This window comes from Ischnura elegans, chromosome 5 (genome assembly GCF_921293095.1).
Source record: "Ischnura elegans chromosome 5, ioIscEleg1.1, whole genome shotgun sequence".
In the NCBI taxonomy this organism is placed as follows: Eukaryota; Metazoa; Arthropoda; class Insecta; order Odonata; family Coenagrionidae; genus Ischnura; species Ischnura elegans.
Genome location: NC_060250.1, coordinates 28,135,734 through 28,157,944, shown reverse-complemented (window position 1 = coordinate 28,157,944; position 22,211 = coordinate 28,135,734). Strand labels below are relative to the sequence as shown.

Below are 22,211 nucleotides of genomic sequence, written 5' to 3'. Positions count from 1 at the left end.
ATGTCTTTTTTTGTTCTTCCTCCACCTCGATTGCATCTTTTTTGCAAAAGAAAAAAGACAAGGTGAAATGCCTGAAAGTATAAAGCCCCAAACATTCTCCACAGAGCCACATGACTAGCTAGTCATTAGAGATGTAGGCACTCTAAACGTCCAAACACACGGTACGCAAATGGGTACGGCAAAACCCTTCTCGTGAAAATATACTTAAGTCTCCCACAGCAAAAAAAGTACGCCTATGTTTGGACATTATTCTATTAAACTGTTTGCGAGTTATCATAATGCATTTCACGGTTGAGGTGAATTTAAGCATTCTCTCGAAATTACCATATGCTACGATGGATGAGTTGAAATAATCGAAATCGTCTTTTTAGATACGAGAGTAATGCGGGGGGATTTAAAATGTGTTGAATTTGGTAATTTAAGAGACCTACTAATTGAAGTAGGCATTCGTGGAATACGAATTATCCTTGCCATTATACTCGGTTCTCCATGATAGTTTTTCGCCTTCATCGCAAAGCGAGTCTTTTTTCAGGTCGGCATATTTTCCTGCAATTTTAACCCTATGCAAAGTCAGTTCTGCTTTTCAGTCGCCCAGGAAACCGTGAGGTATAGGAGTGATGCGGTACCTTGATAGTCAGCTTCACATCTCATGGGCGCGGGTTCAAATCCCGCCAGTGGAAATGGTTTTAAGAAGTAATCTGATATCTATTTGGATCTTGTGAAGAGAACACTTCAAATACAGCTTTCCGTCCGCATGATGCGCGTCCGCGTTAGGGCGAGGTCCCATTGGCAACTTTTGTCAAGAACAGGATAATTCCGACGCGCCGGGTTTCTCTCCACCTCTTCTTCCCTGACGTTCCTTTACACTGCACATTACGTTAGATGTCACAAAAAGGAGCCCTGAGAAAACATATTGGACCTTAGCTGTCAGTCGCCTCCTAAATATATACCCAGTTAAGCCTTCGGACATTCCTACACAGAAACCCTCGAAGTGGCCCAGGGAATTGAACAGCGATAACAGGAAATGTGTGAGATTGCCACGCCTCTTTGATAAGCTCTACCCTCGACCAATTCAAACCAAAATTCTGGTAGAATCACTGATTGATTGAACGACACCATACAGGTTGGCCTCCACCATTTTCATTCTCCTTGAAAGGAACGCAGAAAAAAATAGAAAAAAAAATCGCGATCATCTTTCACCACACTGCGGCGTCATCTCCAACGTGTTTTTTTTTTTTGTTCGTCGGCATTTTCGTCGGCGGCCGCGTCAGACACTTCCTAAGCAAGAGTACGCATATGGAAAAGTCGATGGGCAGCTTAAGTCATTTGCGCCATATTTAAGGGTAGGGAAGGAAGGGTGAAGAGGAACCCTACGTCGGCATTAGCCTACTCATTGCTAAAGGTGCCACGGGGAGGACTGCTTAACCCGACCCTTCCGACGAACGAAGTGCTGTACTTGAAGTGCCCCAAAAAAGCACAGTCAAGCAGGGACCCTGCAATCTCTGAAAAATTACCGACACTGTCTGGATTCGAAACCGGACCCACAGGAGGGGAAGCCAACACACTAGTCACCACATCAACCAGAGCATCTGATTTTGCGGGAAACACCCCGCGTGTCGAGATTTGAACACGGACCCACAGGGTGGGAAGCCATCACTTTAGCCCCCACACCAACCCGATCCCCGAGCAGCAGGAGGGATGAGGGGTCAAGGGCGAAGGGAGGCATCGCCCTCTAACGAAGCCACCTTTGAGTGTGTGAGGGGGGGGGGGAGTCCCGCTACTCGGCCGACCACCCACCTCCTAACAGAGGCGGCGGAGGGGTTGGGAAAGGGGGGGGGGCCAAGGGAAGAGAGGGGCGGGTGGAGATTCCAACGGGAGTCGAAAATCCCAGGAGGGGCGCATTCCGGAGGACTGCCCCACCAGAGGAGAGGTGTGCCGCCTCGGCTCAAAAACGGCCTCCGGTGGGGCGGAAACAACGCCTACTTACGCGAAGGTCGCGGGTTCGAATCACACCCGGGCGGAGTATAACATGACACGTAGCCACGGGTGGGGGGGGGGAAGCGGACTTTGGGGACTTCAGCCGCTGCGACCGCTATGAATTGTTTTTACCTTGTGGCGACTACCTGTATGGAGGAGGTCCTAATCAGTGCTGTGGAAGTTTGATATACATATGTCGCCACTGATGAGGTGATAGATCCCCTAAAGCCTCAGAGGAATTTTTAAAAAATTGAAACGATTGTATAGTTTTGACATGTAACAACTGCATCTGCTTAAAGTTCAATTTTTAGTGCCAAAATGATGTAAAATGTATTTCAAGGCATATCATTTTTCAAAAATTTTACCAGATTTTGCCTGAGGAGGGAGGAGTCGCCACCCCAGGCCATCCCCCCCACCCAAGGCATATTCCTAGTTACGCCACTGCCTCGGAAAGTATATTTTCTGCCAGGGACCCGAGCCCGAGTAGAGCTCGGACTGTCGTATTTGATTCCGTGGAAAAATATTACGTGCGTTTTTCTCGGGTACGAACTATTTAGCCTCTACAGTGCTGTCATTTAGTGACTCCTGAATGAACTTTTTTGGATCAAGAAATGATTTTATTTGAAAAAAGAACAAAAGCCCTTGGTTTCTCGCAACCCAAACATGAAAATAACACGGGCTTCAAAGCGTCAATCGGTTTCAAAAGATGTCCACAATGCGGCGATGAGAGAAGATCTATCTATTTATTATCAATATTTGCAACGCAGTGTTTGGGATCGCGAAGAATAGCATTGAATAGTTATAAATATATTTAAATAAATAAAAGATCGTAGCACTTTTCCACAAGATTTTTTTAATGCGTACAACGCGTTTCAGCTCACAGAGCCATCATCTGGTACAAGGCACTCTTATGTCTTGTGCCCCCTGACACTCAGTGTCTTGTACCAGATGATGGTTCAGTGAGCCGAAACGCGTTGTACGCATTAAAAAATCTTGTGGAAAGTGCTACGATCTTTTATTTATTTAAATATGTCTAACTTCCACCAATTGAAGCCCGAATCAGTTACAAATATAATATTAATTATATATTATATAAATATTATAATATAATTATAATATAAATAGATTACGACCATAAATTTTTCAAATCATTTATTCACTTTTAATTTTCGAAAATAGATTGAAACGCGCCCAAGTGGCACCATAAGACAAGTTCCCACGGACGTACTGGGGCGTCCTCTGTGAGGATCCCTTGGTTAAAGGTAATGAAATCATTAAATCCACTAAAAGCAGCGCAGGCATCGCTGAGTGTCATTCATTTCGTGAAACAGGGTGAATGTTTAACTAGTGAGTCAGGTGAAATTATACATTTGAATTAATTCGATTAAAGGAATCGTTTATAAAGTTGAAAATCACATTAAGGCTCCAATAAATTCGAACGAGGAATTTTTCGTTCCCTACGCAAAGCCAGTATTTCCTATGTTATTCGTATGAAAGGAAGACAATGAAAAAGAACTGCCTTTACAGAGGGTTAAAATAGCTGAGAAATATTCCGACCTGAAAAACTGCTTGGAGTGAGATGAAGGCAAAAACTATTATGTAGAACCAAGAATAATGGCAAGCCTAACTCGTATTCCACGAACGCCTACTTAAATTGGTAGATCTCTTTTATTTCCAAATTCAACGCATTTCAAATCGACCAAAATTCTCTCGTCTCTAAAAAAAAAGACTGATTATTTCAACTAAATGTTCTTTTCCTGGACGAATGGAAATCTCGACAGGATGTTTAAATTCTCAAGGAAATTCCCGGTGATGAATTGCAAACAGTTCCCCGCAGTTCAATCGAATGATGACCAAGCATGGGCGTATTTATGAATTTTTTGTTGTGGGAGACTTTCGTTGAGATAATGAGTTTCCAGGAACATTTTTTCACGCATTTTACAAGAGAACGCATGACTCCCGCTCGACCGTGCGTACTTTGCCATTTTCCGGGACGCATTACTTGCCAAAAAATTACGCAACCACATTGACATTTTCAGAGTGCATACAAAAGATTTCTTTCAACTCTTATTTGCACATCAAGTATAAAAATGTTACCTATTAGAGAGCACGGATGAAAATTTTTCAGTTTTGAAATATCAAGCAGTCATGCGTCCTCTATAGCTTTTTGAGAAATTATATATTCCAGCTTTTACAAAAAAAATAAACATGGGAAGTACCAAGTAAAAATATTGAAGATTGCGGTGGCAAATTTCCTGAAATTGTCAAGAAAAATCCAATCAATATCAGCCTGGGGGAGGGATGAGAGTAAGAATTGAGTTTACACTAGGTTCAATATTTATTTAAGTCCTATATTGTCTGAACAGAGGAAGGATAAAAGAGAAGAGGAAGAAGAAAGCTGACGATTACATACGGGAATAGGTTAGGAAGAAGCTACAGGGAAACGAAAGGGAGGCCTTGGACAGAGTGTGGTGGAGACGACTTTCGTCTTTGGGATCTGCCAGTGGAGGGCAGAAAACCAGCTGATGATGATGATTGTCTTAAGATAAAATGAATTCATTAACCTGTTCGTTTGGAAAAGTATCAATCTCATTATATCGTGTCTTCAGAACCTGAAAATACAGAGAGGTTCTACGATACAGTTCTCCGTGCCACTCAGAAATTTATATGTATTCATAGCTCAAGCAATCTAACGCCTTAAACGTAACTTCCGAGTGTCTAGCGGCTCCTAACCTAATTCGCGTAACACCTGCGAAACGCTCTCTGTTTCCTTATTGTGGTCTTTGTCCATTTTCGCCGTTTTCCTTTTCATTTTAACCCTGTTAAAGGAACAATCTTTCAGCACCGGATCTCATTTGCCACGTAATCGGGGTGAAGCCCGCCGATTTCGAAGTAGCACATCTCTTTCACTTGTTCATCCGAAACGACATTCCTACAATATGACTTATGTGTCCTAGCTTCTTCGGGGCCCTTTCAAAGGCTAACTTCGTCATCAGGCATCTGTAGCGCACGCTTCCCCGCATGCTTTCACTCGCTTGGGACGGACCTACCCTCGGCAGTGGAAACTGTTTTGCTCGAGATTTTAAATGGGTCGCAAGGAAACCTCGAGAAGGAACTAATTTCACCATACGTCAGGGAAATACCATGTCCTGCATCCCTAACGGTCCGCTGCGATTCGAGGGAAAGATGACTAAGGGTGTGAGAAATGCCACGGAGGAGAAAACATTCCACTGAGCCCGATCGTATGCGAGCTGAGTGACTCAACCAATTAAGCTATCCAGATGACAGCTGTGTTTCAGAAGAAGGCATGTTTGATCACTGAAAATGTTCACACCCTGGAAATCTAAAAGGACAGTTGTCCAGGGGGCTTATGCTACATAAGCCCATACTTAAGGGGCTCTTCCCATCGAATATCAAACATTTCTTCTAATAAAAAAACCGCTTCGAAATATGAGTAGATGGTTAAAGATCCATCGCAATGGAGCTGCATTTTCCAAAGCTACTTCTTAAAGTTATTAATCGGTTAAAATATTTAATTATTAACTATTAAACATTAATATTTTTAAAAAGCAAATAGTAACAGTTACGAGTGAAGACAGATACTTTTCATAAAAAAAAATTTTATATCTCAACTTGTAAATTCATGAGAATCTACACATTGTAGGGAGTTTTTCAGCCTCTATTTGAAAACGCGGTGAGTAGAAATTAGGAAATTAATACAAGTTGTATAAAATTCCTTGAGGTACTAGCAAGATATTGTGGATAATTTACCCTTTCTTATTATACATTTCGCCAGTAACGTAGGATATGGAGTTTAGATTAACATTGGAAACAAAAATGTTCACACAAGTAGAGGCAGACAACAGACGGAGTCGATTTGAACTAGTAATGGAATCAATTTTGAAAATGTAAGGAATACAAGTAAAAATTAACCATTGCCGTAGCTACTTTCTTCCACTTATTTCTCATCTCCGTTCATGAGACACAAAAAAGGCGGAGCAGAAGACAGAAGAACCGTAGCGACGCGTCTTCACATCGCACGGAAAAGTCTATGACTCACAGCTCTCACGTCGATAGTAGGTGATGCTCTAGATAAACACATTTAGGATTTTGCAGTGAGTCGGCTCCCCTTCATATACCTGAGATTATTCTGTCTCAAAAGTTTCAGGGGTCATCCCTCAGTCCCCCGCTGACGTAGGGCAGTATTTTTAAATCCTCCAACCCGAAGTCCCGCGGCATAGTTGGAACCTAATGGCTTACGGATGCCAAATATAGCCCCGAATACAGGGTGATTCCGTGTCAATCATGATATCTACACACATGCATACTCCATAAAGAATGTGACGGAGATGTAAGGATAGCAACCTGACCAGTGCGAGAAAACAAAACAAAGAAAATAAGTATGAAAGATAGGAGAGTCCGAGTTCAACCAAACATTTATTTCACCCATTTATTTTTCTGGGAAAAGCTAATTCCTACATTTATCCTTTAAGAAAAATATTTGTCTTATTTATCCTTTCTGACGGACCTGAAAACATAATGCTTTTGATATGATGTCTTCCGTGCGATTTAAAATTTATCTTTTAGCCTAGAACTAAACTTCCCAGTTTCTGGCTGCTTCCAACCTCACTCGTTTAAAACCTAAGATGCGTGCTCTATTCGCTCGTAGCAGTTTCTGACAAATCGCTCAATTTCTTTTCAATCGTATTTATTTCGCGGATTATATCTTTCCTCGCCGGATTACTCATTGAGAGTTTGTTATTTTCTTCCAATCGGTTTTATTCCAGCGTTCCATTCACTTCTGATTCCTATATAATGACCGTGCAGAAAGATAGACACTCTCTGAGGAAAACAAACACTTAATTACTTCCGCGTACTCGATGGAGGCAGTACAAAAACATCGCCAGGACAAAATACGACGCATTTAAAATAAAAGGCAGGAATGGTGATCCACGTTTCCCGTGTTGACATCGGGGAGAGACTTAGCAGAAAAATTGGTCTGAAATGGGCGAGGCTTTGCTGAGAGGATGCATGGTGTGGATATCCATACGGAGAAAGTGATATCGCAACGGACACGTGGACGCCAAAATTCAATAACATTTCCATAAACGTGAGCGTTTTCGAGCGCGTCACCTTCACGGATGTTATCCATAGCAAAAATTTATAATATATTATTATTATGAAATACTTATAATAAACTTATCATTTGGTGAGTTATCGATTTCATGAAGACTCGTATAATAAAAATAGATGCTCAAATATGCCGAGACATTCACACGTGGAAAAACAGACAGCAAGAAGTCGCATTGGAGGGACTTTGATTAGTTTGCCGCAAACAGGGTGGAGATTTTTTTGCGGAGAGAAACGGTTAACAATATTTCGCAGCGCCTCGGCATATGCAAAGACTCTCAAGAAAACGGTGGCTCCGCAAGCACTCTGTCGAAATAATAACAGACACGATCCTCACTCAATCATTTCATTACTCACTCGCAGTGATTCAACTCGAAAGTTAGTTTGGATAGGTGAGGGTAGAGCTCACCCCAGACCGTACCTCAAAGTATGAATTTCACAAATTCAGGATAGGGGGCACGATTCCATTCCCAATTACACCTCACATTTCGTGGTCCTAAGCTAACATTTACTGAGACAAAATAATGGATTGGTAAAAACAGTTTTAGAGGGCACTGTGGAGGGGAAGAGCGGCAGAGGAAGGCCGAGGTTGAGCTATATCACCCAAGTAATGAAGGACATGGGCTGCAACAGCTACCTGGAGCTGAAGAGGCTGGCGGAGGACAGACAGAGATGGATGACTGCTGCAAACCAACCCAAGGGTTGATTACTTAGAAGAAGAAGAAACTAACATAAGACCTCTAACCTTCATGCTAACACGCTCCGCGGACAACGAAAGACTAACGTCAAGGATAAATATTGTACATTTGATAAAGGATTTGGTGCTTTCCCGGCGAACCTTGCTGATGAACTCTTCTGGGATATCAACCGGGTGAGGATGGACATTGCTGCCAACGTTTCGATAGCCTTCTCTGCCATCGTCATCAGGACAAATGATGGACCTGGTTAGTACCGGGTTTATATACACAGCTGGGGCGGTCAAGTCTTCTCTGATTGGTCCGTTGTGGTGTCCTTCTTCCTCTTAGCTAACTCATTCGTTTGATGATGGGATTCCATGTTTTTCTCTGTATCAAAGCTGTACACGTCAATGATTACAATATTTTTATATTTTGTTTTCAAGAATTATGTAAGGTCGACCGCTCTCCCACCATTAATCTGCCATAACTCACAAAAGAGACAAGCCACAAATTCGAAAATATACAATTACTTGCAATAGTAGTAATTCAACCTTGCTTTCCCGACAATGAGCACACTCATTCAGTAACGCTCTCACGAGCAAGTATTCAACGCAGAGAAAAAAATGTATTCATTTCTCGAAGGTTAAAAACATTCCGGCAGGTTGTAAGGACAAAGGACCATCAGCGCATAAATTAATTCATATTTTTTCAAATAAATTAATAGACAATAGTAATTTAACTATCAACTATGGTGATGCGCCCAAAATGAAAATAATTTTGGAGTAGAAATATAACGAAGTAGTGCTTGATTCAATTAATATTCAATGAGTAAGACTCGTATAAACATTTCATTTTCTCAAATCACAAACCATAAAATGAATTAGACTAGAAATAAATCTAATATCTTTTATTCCATTAAAGAAAATCTACTAAACTCTATATGGAAGAGAAGCGTCAAAGAATTATTTTATAGTTCAAACTGAAGCATCAATAAGACTATTAATATCATTAATTATTTCAGAATTTATTAATTTTGACAAACAAATTGTTTACTTCATCTTTTTGGATGTGATTTTTTTTAATAGGGACTATTAAATCGAATTTTATGAGCCTTTTCGTTCCTATTTCCGTTGAAATTCAATATGTTCAGCCATAAAAAGGAAATAAAAGGATTTTATATTATTTTACCAATTTTTATCGTTAAAAATATGTATTTATACCATCGAATCGAAAACTTCCCAAAGGAGTGTCTAACTTAAGTTAAGCTAAAAATCCAATCGCGATTGCAAAGATAAAAAAACAGGCATAACGGAAATGACAGTGCTCCAACTCCTCCTCAGTCATAGTTAAATGGATAAGCCTTCCGCCCGATAATAGCTTTGATTTACGTGAATTATTATCGTCACTAAATTGCTGTCGTTGTTATCGGCATAACGCACTTTCGGATTGATGTCGCAAGCCCACTTACTCACCCCCCTCGTCTCCTTAGAACTCGAACTACAAAGGCTTTACTCCGAATTGGAGGGAAATTATTCGCAAAACCACATTAAACATAAAACACTTCGCGTCGATAGTTCACAAGGATACACAAACCTCACCTCCCCATACCGTGACAAGTTTCCACACTACTACTGCAGAAAATAAAAAAAGTAAATAATGTTTACACGAAAATATAAGGCTACATTTGGGAAGAATACTCACAAAAGGAAAAATTGATTCACACGTTTGCTCAAAAGAAAAAACTTACGGATCCCATACCTCAAGGTCATTAATTTCTTATTTCACCAAACAGGTTTCAGTATCAAGAGTGAGACGATATGAACACATTTGTAAACTGGTTTCTGAAAACACTCATAATCAGTAAACATTTTTGTTTTCATAAGGTGAAAATTTATTGCTTGTTCCGCGCATGGAATATACTGCATCATTTATATTTATCAAGCTGTGTGTCCGCTTGTCTCAAGCTGGTAACGTCATAAAATATTATTCTCCTTAGACAATCATCTATATAATATCATATATAAATAAACAGGTGACACTGTACACACAGAAAAATAATGTATAGTGATATTTACTCGCTGATGGTAATTTTTCCGTCTGGAATTAAGAGTCGTTTTACTTTATTGTTCACGTACTCCAAAGTTGCGCCGGAACACGTTGACCTTACTCCGTAGGCTACATGATTGATTAAGATGCTAGGGTGATTATGAATTAAAATTACTGAAAAAAAACTGATATCTAGACATTTCACCTATATTCGTCGCATACGACTGACTGACGACGACAAACATTCGGCCGAAAAACAACTGCAGTCGCGGCCAGCTCCAGATCCCGACGAACCAAGCCGCGCACCTTCAAACGTAAACAATGCTCTATTCCGACCGTTTCGCTGCTCGGTTTTCTTGCGTTAAGGACGTCAATGAATTTATCCCAGATATTCATATAAATATAATTAACAGTTGATATCAATTCGTAATTAGCTAAAAATATTGATACCACACCGTCAAATGTACGGTTCTTGGAGCATATCCTACATTCAGCTTGGGAAAAGATAAATTACCGCACTTGACACACGACTGGTAATCTACAAATACAGTGGTTACTCACCGCGAGACAAAATTATGGCATCGAAAAATTAATTTACGTGTTATTTATGTGCGTGATTTTTATACGTGTATTGCGCGGAAAAAGCATATACTATCCAGCAGTTGCAGCCCACTTCCGAGCACAACAAGTACCTAAGACGAGAGAGAAGTACTAAGAGGAATTTACCAGTATTTCCAAAAATTGAAAAGAATAGAGAAGTACAATTTGGTGATAGAGGCAATAGTTTAAAAAATATTGATTTTACCAAAACGTGAAAGTGTGCTCGAGAATATTTTTAAAACAACGAGGATAATTATCACGAGCACAATCTCTAAATTGAGGCTTAATACATTTCTAAGGATTGAAAATAACATAAGTATTTGAAGGAAATTCGAATACGGATGATTGTGGGGCAAATAATACGTGGGATAAAACGGAATAAAAAACAAAATATCCCGGAAAAAAGGTGTAAATTAATCAGTACTAGAGAAGGCAAATAACATTCGGAGTCCACGTAACTGAGGCTTGCACATCCAAGATTTCAAGATTATTCTAAAAGAACGTTTTCCTGGATATCAAACAATTACTTATACCACTTCTTTACAGAGCGCGACCCAGGTTTCAATGAATTATCATCATCTTCAGGCGCAAATTATGATTTAATTGTGTGGTATCCAGGAAAACTTTTAATGGAATACCACAAAGTTAATCAAGAGTTAGTCAATTTTATTCAAAAAAATATAAAAATCATATTAAATGACTCTATTATTATAATTTTTATCTTAGAGGAATATTATTTTGAAAAATAATTTCTCTGACAGATTATATCGGCTTTCCATGATGTTTTATGATTATATTTCGAACAAAGTCGGTCTCAGTGTACTTCTGCCAAAAGGCAGTCCCAAGTGATAATTAAGCTTAGAGGACTCATCATTCCCGTTCAACCATTCGTATTTTGTCTTTATTTGTTAATCACTACTAGTTTGAAATAAACAATATACTCATAAATGTTATACGGTACTTACACTCTTAAGTAATAAATTCTTTAGAAATAATCCGCGAATTAGTAGGATTTATGCGCCATTTTAACTAATAAACATGAGAAATTTATGAGAAGTTACTACATGAGGAATCAAAGTACAAGCGATCACTGTTGCCAATATGAAGGACCATTAGGGTAAACACCACGTACACCGAGAAAATCACCATTGTCTCCAAAGTTAATTGTTTTACCTCAATACGAGGACGATGGCGGAATCAGCCACTGAAACGCTGTGAAGTTTCTCAACCTTACCAGGCAGGTAAATCATGGAGACCTTGATACATGCCATTCACCACAAAACCTCGTATATATCGCACGCATCCAGGCACGAGCGTTGGAACAACTTTCCGGAATATTCCCTACAAAGGGCGAAGAAACCGTTTACGCAAAGAATGCTTCACCGCTTAGTATTATAATCAGTGACTTAAGGGGAGTTGAGCCAAAATAAATTCTGTGCAATACTGAAACTGGAAATATCGTGCGCCCTCAACATTAAACGCAGAGAGTTATAATCTAAATTTCGACCCCACAGCATTAGTATTCAGGAACAGAATAAAAACAATGCTTTCTTCACAAGTTCACAATATTATCAATAACAGGTACTTTGTTACTTCCACAATATGTAAAAAAATCGACCAGTTTCGGCTATTACACCATTATCAAGTTCAGAACATAATACATATATTTTATATTTTCTTCACTTGATAATGGTGTAACAGCCGAAACCTGTCGACATTTTTCATCGATTCCACCACGTGCAGAAGTCAATTTTCGATTTAAGTTCACAATAGGTTCATAATCATGTAGTCAGAAAACGAAAAAAAAAACACGGTAGGTCGGTCATGCCACGGGACACAAAATTTTCGTGGAAAATTTTAACGGGGGTAAAATTCGCATTAAAATGCCTAAATCTCAAGTCGATAAGGATACGGGTAAATTAAGAACTGCCGTGTAATCAAGTGAAAAGGAAGGTGCCAGTAAGTCAATAATGCGATTACAATACATTGTATGTAAATGAGAAGAAAACATGGAAAACGTTTAAGAACTTCAGCGATAAATTTCGTTTGATTATGGAACGTAAAGTATGTTTCCGCGTCAATGTCACGGTAACATTCCCGATGTGTTAAAAATCCGCGTTAGGCTTACAAAAAAGAGCCTTACAAATGGAATGAATTGGCAAAGAAAGAATTGGCTAACAAAGGCGGGGTGGAGACGATTGATCGTCCAAGTTTCGGAAGGCACCCATAGACCACTCAAAGACTACATCCGCGGTGCCATGAATGTCTCCATGGCGATATCGTGTAAAACATATCAGAGTGGGAAGGCATATCGATGGCAAAGTTCTAACAACACGTATCTCAACATTTGGCCGCTTTGAGACAGGTATCTTAAACAAAGAGTAACGACATTTAAAAAATTAAAATTCGACTAAAAAACAACTCATTGTTTGCAAATGTATGCTTCTTTTTCAGTTTTATGAATTTTTGGTTTTTAATTTCAGTGTACAATTAAAAATATAAATCGTTTCTTTTGCTCTACTGTAAATTTGCTATTTTTGAGATACGTGTTGTTAGAACTTAGCCATCGATATGACAAATTTTTTAAAGTAACTGAAAAAAAAACGTGAAAGTTACTTTGTCGCTTAAACTTACTTTTTCTTAAAATTTACTATTTAAGAAAAGTTACCTTTACCTTTAAATAGTACTTATTAACAAGATCAACATTGATGTTAATCAGTTTTTTTTTTTGGCTAACATTCCCAACCAAGCACGGAAGCGCCCGCGCATCCCACGATTGGGAGAGAAATTCAACCTATGGTGAGAGTTGCAGTTCGCGAAGGTCGAGGCGAGCACGTGGGGTCTGTTAGCAGGGTCAGCGAAGGACTCGCAGCGGTCCATTGGAGAAAGACAAGGCGTTCCACTTAATGAGCGCCAAGAGGCAAAGTCATTGGCTGTCCTCCCATATGAAACGCCACCTTGTCCGCTTGCATTGATATTACAGTAGAGAACGAAAGCCTTCACAGAATAACGGCCGGGTGTGCATTTCGGAAACCGATGTTTGGGTGGCTTGCTTTACCATTTTTGTCAATATCCTATCAAGCTCAAACTTCATTTACAGCGGTGGCAAAACCAGTCATATTCTATCGGCATCCTAGTTCCCACACAAATGTTACCCCATGAACACTTCCTCATTCTATTCGCTAGGAAAGTAACGTTTGAGTCTCGTGAGCACATTTGCAGTGCCAATTTCAAAGTGAGATATATCATTTCACTCAATCGGATCTATTCCGTCTTGGTTAATGGACGTGTTATTAGTTCAAAATATGCACGATGCCATCTAGAATTATCAGGATATAGAGTGGGCCCACGGAACAATTTTCCTGTGCCTCAAATATACAAAATTGCACCTCAGTATTGTGCCGTACGTGAAATTCCCGTGCTTGAAAAACAGATATAAGGAAGGCTATACTCTGTTATTCTAAAAAGTTGTAGATGATAGCGGGACGCATAACTCACGCTCCACAACACTTTGTTGTGTCGTATTACTATTTCAATAGTTACGTTATCGTGAAATTTTTGAGCATATCGAGAATACCGCGTTTAAAAATTTCCTTCACATAAAATTTTTCCTCAGTTTTTTTACTTGTCAAATTTAAATTGTTTGTACTTGAGACAACGAAATTTTTTTCAATAGTTTACTTCATATTACATGAAAATTCCGAAATGAGAGCCTAAAGTTTTGAACAAGCAATACCTGATGAAAAATGATATAATTACGAACGATCTCGCGGGAGAAATTAACCCTTTTGAAAGTTGTAAACAAGAACCTGATATATCAAGAAAATAAAGACAGGTCTGAAGGTGGTGAGACATTCTCTTAAAACGGCTCTTTCGAGGCCTTCACCGAGAGCTAAACAGAGATGACGATAGCGCTCTCGCTAATAATGGGGTGCGAAAATAAAATATCCGTTAATTCCTGGCCGCCTTCGCGAATATCACAGTCCGCACACAAATCGACATCTGCGAAGCAACGGAACGTGAAACGGGGCCGTGTCGAATGGCGCCGCCTTGTACAGCCAGTACACATGCGAGGGGAATGGGGTGGGAGTTGAGGAAGAAGAAGAACATTGCCATGCGAGCACGCGTGTGCATTCACCGCTTCCGGAAAAACGACTCAACAAGGGCGCCGTCGAATGCGACCCGCGCCCTTTCGACCCACTCACCTCGATTCAGATCGATTCTCGAAACTCGCGGACGAGACGATGGAGCCTCTCCTGGCGGGAGTGATCAAAGCGGCCGGGGTATGGGGTGGCGGCAACTCACTCAAAGAGGGTTGACGGACGATCCACACCACAGAAAGATAGAGAACGAACTCGTCTCGCGGGGACAGAAGAATGGCAGACTTGAGGACGACCACACGCCCTGCGAGCTCGCAACAGACTGAAGAGCAGCGGTACTCTTGAGGAGCCAATGAGGAATGGACGAGTGGGAGGGGTGGTTTTAAGCGAGGAGGATGGGGAGAGAGGGGGTAGAAATGAGGTTTCGGTAGGGGGCGCCCTCTCTCACCCCTCCCCTCTTTCATTCCTCCCCACTTTTAACCCCACCCCCCTATCTCCGCGAACGGCGACGTCCAGCCAAGGAAGTGCCCCTCCTCATCGTAAAATACGGCCGCGCGCTGTTGGTGTGGCGTGGACGTCGAAGGTCGCGCCATCCACCGAGTGGAGGTGTCCGGCGACGTGGAAGAGGAGCGCCGCCGATGTCCCCTTCCCCTCCGAAGAACCCTCGGTATTTGCTCCACTGGGGTGTCGTCACGAAAGCGAACACCGATGCTTTCAGACGGTGTCACAGTTTCGCGTGGCATATACATCTACAGAGTACCCTTCGCAGGGCCGGGACTAATAATCTCTGGTCAAAAGATTTATTTGGAAAAGAAATATTCATTTAATACCCACCGGGAATCACAATGTTGACATTCCGACATAGAACTTCTCATATGAATAACTCTTTTATTGTAACAGCTATCAGAATTTGGAATGCACTGCCAAATGATATTAGAAACTTGCCAACAATACGAGTATTTAAGATTAAAGTGTACAAGTTGCTTCATGATGGTTCATGGCAATTCCCAGTTCGACTAAAAATTCTGATGCGATGGATTACTGATGTGGTGAGGGGGAGAGTATATTTTCTATTCTTGATATAATCTTCTATTAGTGTTGCGTATTTCTGTTAGACTTGAACATATTCTTTGAATGAGAGGTGGTATTATTTCCAATGTATTTCATATGTGCGTACATTTTGAGCGGACGAATTCCCGGTTATCCGTAATCGGGATGCAAGTGTATTAATATGTTTTTATTCGCTTATATTTGGTTTTGTTTTTTTGTATTTGCACTTACTGAGACTTTTTGTCGTATTTTTTTGTACCTCTGTCGATTGATTTTATTGAATTTCTGTGTTGTTGTAAAATATCTAATGGGCTACAAAGGCCTACTATAATACATGAATTAAATTGAATTTTGTCAAGAGGCAACGATCAGTTTTCCGCCCCACTCCCTCCCCTTCCCCCCCACTAATATATATTACTATAGGTGGATTTAGAGGGGGGGCACGTTGGCACGTGCTCCTCCACCCCCAGACCCTAAAAAATATGCAAGATTTTTAATACGATCCCATTATCATTGCGTTCGTTTTGTATTACGAGGTATACTTGTGCCCCCCACCCCCCAGAACAAATCTTGGATACGGCCTTCCTTGTGACCCCCCACAGAAAGAAATCCTGGATTCGCCCCTGTACATATATTACCTTCGTAAGCAATTATTTTTAAAGATGCGGTAGTTGAAATTACACACCGTATGTATGCCATCAAGGATTTTTATTTATGAAAAAACACATTTTAATAATACTTGTGTTAACACATTTATTATATTAAGACCTACATTACTTTTACATTGAAAAACACTCATATTAATAAACTGCAATACACTTACACACGACCAATATAAATAATTCGTTCGTATTGTACGCAACTCAATTGCAGATATGAAAAAAATTTTAAATTCACTTTTCAAATTTTGCCACCCCCTCCAATCTTCCGCCCGGGGCAAGTGCGAACTCCCTTCCCCGCCGCAATTCCGAGCCTGACTCTTTGAACCACCTCTAAAGTGATTTCCAGGAGGTGACTAATCCCCACACGTACACAACACGGTCGTAAAAATATTGCTTTCAGTAACAAAAAGTACGTGCACATTAATGCAAAGATAAAACTTGCCAACATTTAGTAATTCCTATAGCAAATCCATGCAAGGTTAGAACAATCGAAAAACATAAACATGCCATGAGTCTTGCAAGCGAGTGACGCCTTTAATGTTTTCATTCTAAATTACGTGTTTAGCTCTGACAATACGAGGAAATAATAACACTTAAATCTCTGTTTTACAGTCTGATTCCTTAATAGAAGGAAGTCTAAATCACACAATTGAGCGAATATTATGGTTTAGCGTCATTTCCAGCATTGCTAAGTCATTGCAGTGGGACACTCAATTCTGATCTTCATCTCAGAATATACGTAATAATATAACTTGAAAGAGGAATATTAAATGCATAATCTTTCAGCACTCCACAATCCCAATGGTATTGCATTTAAAACTCGCTCACAAACAAATCAAAGTCGCATTACTTATGTATGGCTATTATCACCCCGAGTCAAATAAATATGCAAGTAGTCGATTAAAAAGAAAAAGGAGACATATTTTAACCTAAAACAAGTTCAGAAAAAACGAGGGGTAAATGATAATGGATGAAGTATTTAGAATTTTCATTTATTCCACTATTCACTCAATAAGCCTTATCCCTTTATCACGAGCGAGAATTCTTAAAAAAAGCGAAAAAAATGTAACCATTATACCGAACCTAATCTTTAGCGCATGGAACACCAGGTCCCAAAGGGCGATTTACAATAAAACATGGAAAAAAAACTTACTTCCTCAAAAAGGACTAAAATGCTAAGTTATACGTTACATATGTCGTAGTCTACTGATCTCAGATTCATAAATTACCATCCACTGTTACATTCATTACATACTAGGTGCCAGGGATTTCACGTCCGTGTTGCGAGATGAAAACGCCACGATCGCAAATAATGGAAGGAAATAACCTTTACCTTTATGCCTTTGGTTCTACTTCACATGGAAATAATGGCGGTCTAATTTCCGCCATTCCTAATCTTATACGCTAAAAATATGGGGTGAATCATGCATAATGGTCATGGCAACAACGAGTTATGTCCTTCATTTTTAGCTATAATAATACTCCACTTATCTCCCACCGCTTTAGAGACTCTATGCGTGACGACGGTTTGTGAATACAGACTTGATCTGCTTTTTCCGAGAGCTTGGTATACAAAACTTCCGCACTAAAGGATGATCTAAACCAATGGAAAACCTTAGAAGAACATATTCAACACATGCACCGGGAGATGATCAGATCTTCCTTCGTCAGCCTCGCGGCTTACTCTTATAATTGGCCAAACGGAAGGAGAGAGGAATAGCGGCGATATGGGAAAAAGTATAGATTCATTTATATAATGTTAAAACTTAACCATGTAATAGCTCTTAGACTTTCGCTTACTTCAATAATGATTTTAATAAATAAAAATTATTTTATTTTTTAACTTTTTTTATTTGTATCATGGACTGCAGGTGATTTTATACGACTCCAAATAAAATCTTAGCAAAATCTCGGGGGAAGGATAAACTAGACGCGAGAGCTGATAGTAAAAATTATACACCGCCGCTATATATTTTTGTAGGTATTTTTGCCGCGTACAGCGCGCGCCGGCGGCCACGCCGATGGTATCTACGCGGCGAATGGGCCACCAACGATAGAAATTGGATTCCAAGAATGAAGAAGTGAAAAACTAGCACTAAATATCGCGGAATCACCCCTTGGCTGAGAACATTCTGTAAGATGCACGACCTAATTTTCAGCAGACTCGACATGGTGTCTGGGGCGCGGCGAAGACTAGTTTTCGGCGCAGACCTTCAAACATAGCCAGGGGTGGTCTGGACAGGTCGGCTGGTCAGGAATCGCCGAGGGCCCCGACCTTATGAGGCACCCACGACGCTCGCGTATTTCGTGAAACGTATGAGAGAGTGCAATAAAAAAAGACTCAGATTATTTGAACCAAAGTATTTTTGCCATTACAAAATTCTAAGCTTTTATTAATTGCTTTTTATGCAACATATTCAGTGCAAAAAGATTTAAAAAAATAAAGATCTCAGATGATAAAAGAGAACCTGAAAGCGTTTTTTTAAAAGGTTATTTTAGAGTTTTTTTTAGATTTCAGAGCAGTTTCTAGGAAAAAATTCACTAAATAGATAATAGATTCACAATACATTATTAAAATTTGTAATCTGTGAAATTATCACCTCTCATTGTATTTTTTTACGATATTGCGATTTTTATTATCTTTTATTTAGTTTTTAGGTGCCAGAATATCGTCAAAATCCATTTCTGGGCATGCGGTTTAGTAAAACTTTTCCAGGTGAGATCCTTGAGGGCCCCATCATGAGCCTCAGTCGAGGGTCCTCAACCTCCTTACACCACCCTTGCAGAAAGCATAAGTCATCAGCTGGTTCATAATAGCTATGAGTCAGTTTTCCGATGACTGGTTTAACCAATCTCTCCACCCAATTCTCCGATCAGCTAATCTTCTTCTAATAAAAGCATAATTTTTCAATTTTGCATCCTTCATCACCTACTCCATATATTTCATCTGAAGCCTACCTTTGCCGTTTTTCCCTTCCACTTGTCCCTCAACCATTGTTTTCATCAGGCCATACTCCCTCAAGATGTGGCCGGTCAAGTCGTCAAGTGAATATTAAGTATGAAAAGTACGCAGGGAAAAAAACCATTCGCCTTGACCTGGACTCACCCGTAAATCCGCGCTGAGTGCCCCAAATGGTGCAAATCACGATGAAAGGTGAGCCGTCGTCAAAATGAGGTAAACTGCGCGGCCAATATGCGTGACTCGAAAAGGGAGAGCCTTAGGGACGAAAACGCATGACGGGACAGTGTGTGCCGGTGCGGCCGTCGAGTCGAGAAATCTGCAAACAGCGGGTGAGTGCGTGTTTGCATACGTTTATTGTGATTGCACTTGGAGGGGAGGCACGCACGAGGACAAGCACGCGTTACCATCAAAGGAGACGGGGCGAAGGCAATGTAATTGATTGAGTTATTCCGCACTGGGGAAAAAAGGTAGGGGCTTGCGCATCAATATCCCGACAATTAGGTGGAAAGGGGGGACTTCTTAGTCTCAACTTTGCCCGAATAAAGGCATATTATTATTATTACAACGATTTGAATTGTAATATGAAGTGCTCCAACAGCCATAACGTATTCTACTTGTCCGTTTTACACCGACCCCGGCAGTGGCATAGCAAGGGGGAATGTCCGGGGGGGTCCGGACCCCCCTCGAAACATAAAAATATAATTACACTGATTCGTAAGAGATAACAAAATTCTGAATTTTTACCATGAATTTAAATAAGATTTCTTTGAAAAATGAAGTTTTTTTGGATTATGAAATTGTTAAAATTAGTTTAAAATCCTCTACTTAGTATCCTGTTTTTCAAAAATTGCTTCCCCTGATATTGGACCCCGCCCCCCGAACCAAAGTCCTGGCTACCTCACTGGGCCTGAGTAATACTGTGCTGATTTGCGGGGTTGGACTAAATACCGAAAGGACCAAGCACAGCCTCTCAACCGGCAAGCCTTGACAATCACTCAATCCCACACGTACGTACACACAGAGACACACAAGCTAATAATACTAGGAGAATAAGCTCAAGAAGAGCCGGTCAAGATGTATATTAAGACAAGATATAGGTGCGAATAGCGCTATTTCGGCCTCCTTTTCAACGCGAAGTAGTATCTTCACAACAACACAAGGTTGAAGTAATATATTCAATATTCAAGGCCGAGGAGCTCTAATTCTTATATTCACCTATTGCGACGATGTTTATGAGAGGAAGAGATGATGCACGAGCTCAAAATGAAGGAAATGAGCATCAAACTTTTGAGAAATTAATGGCAACCAAGAGTGAAAACTTAGCGAGGATGAGATGTTGAAAATACTGCCCCAGGGTCGAATGTTAGATACACGAGGGAGAAGAAGGAAGAGAATAGGATTTTTTAGGTAGAATGAAAGGTGGTTGGCCTTACTATGAATTGAAGAGAGAAGTACACGAAGGGAGGAGGGGCTCCCAGAATGCTTCTTAAGTACTCCATGGAAACCTATCTTGATAAGTAAAATACTTAACAATAATAGTAATGGAAACCAGAATTTTTTCCGCGATGAAAGAAGTTACAGGACAATATCTCATCAACTATCGTTTCTTTGAATAATTCAACACAAAGATTGGTAAGGGTAAGAGAGAGAAGAGCTCAACTCAGACTAAGCCCCGGGTGTACAACTGCCACAAATTAAGAGTATTTGGGTCAGTTCCTTTCCCTGGGAAACACCTCACACTACTAAGACTTTTTGATCAGGGGTCTTCAAAGGGTTAGCCCGAGATTTCAATGCGGCACCCTTCCATCAGCATCCAAGCGTCCCACCCGCTACAATAAAATGCTCCCCGCACCACGCTCATAAAACATAAATGGAAGCTGAAAATTTTCCACAGCAAAATTGCCATTAAGTAAGTATTAGATGCGAAACGTTGTGACTGTTGGGCAGTGATTTCCCAAAAACAACTAAATTCACAAATGTTACGCCCACTTCCAAGTCTCCGTTACACGTTAAAATATTACACACCTGCTGTGTGAGAAGTTTTCTATCGATTTGATCGTTGGATTATTCTTCCTCATAGAATAATCCTCTAAAATCGCTGGCACAACAATGGTTTTCCTGGTTTCGCTGGTGGTGGTAGGACCCGCCCGCCTTTGTGACGGTGCGGGATTCCTCGTCCCATCCCTTCCTTCCCTATCCCGTCCCAGGAGGCGTCGACGGGCCCCTATCGCGGCGGCGCCTCCTTCCTTTTTCCTTCCTGTCCTCCCCCTTCTGTGGTGCAGAGGTGACAAGCTTATTGCTTCAGACTTCGGCCCAGGAGAGTTACCCTGCGAGCCCACCCTAGGGTTTCGAATCCATTGTATGAGAAGTGCTATAAATTTAGGAGGTACCATTACTAATAATCAAAATACACGACTTATAAAATTAAAACTTATTATCCTATAAATTGAAATGATCTACTGATAAACCAAGGAGAAAAATCTTCAGGTCTCCTGCCTGCTAATCCCGTCCAAATAGTAATTGGAAAAAATGTTATGGAATGTATGAATTTAAATGGTATCCGGGACGCTTGTAACCAATGCTATCAATTGAGTAGGTTTTTCGTTCCGTCTTTTATTTAAAGTGCCCTTTCGGCCGGAGAGCAGCTAACGTGAACAATTCAAAGTGGGCTGAAATCGAAAATAGGTGTCCAAAAATTATTTCCTTTTTCACTTTCAATGGAAAAAACGATAATTTTTATTGTTAATAATAGAATAGTCATGGAGCACATTAGTGAAAACATTTTATTTCTAAGTCATTTTTTTAGACCAGGAGACGTCTTTCCAGTTTATATAGCCTTGAATGCAGCATATTTTGCAAGATGTTATGAACTACACCTGTACATGTACAACTAACGGTACACAACATACATTCTTACGCAAAGTATGAGGTACATTTTAATATGATAAAAGTAGTAATTATAAGCAATTCGGTCACTCCGTATTGTCATTGTCAGAAACAGAAGAAC

The 22,211-nt window shown here is 40.3% G+C and overlaps 1 protein-coding gene across 3 annotated transcripts in view; it reads right to left on the bottom strand.

Moving 5' to 3' along the window:
• Positions 1–22,211, bottom strand: part of LOC124158639 (carboxypeptidase M-like) — a 123,964-nt gene that overhangs the window by 88,865 nt on the left and 12,888 nt on the right. For 2 of the 3 annotated variants that reach the window (XM_046533830.1, XM_046533831.1), the window contains exon 1: positions 14,636–14,870. The exons of the other annotated variant lie outside the window; for it this stretch is intronic. The gene's annotated coding sequence lies outside the window, so the exon portion shown is untranslated. Of the gene's footprint in view, positions 1–14,635; positions 14,871–22,211 lie in introns of those variants that run through there. 3 annotated transcript variants of the gene reach the window in all.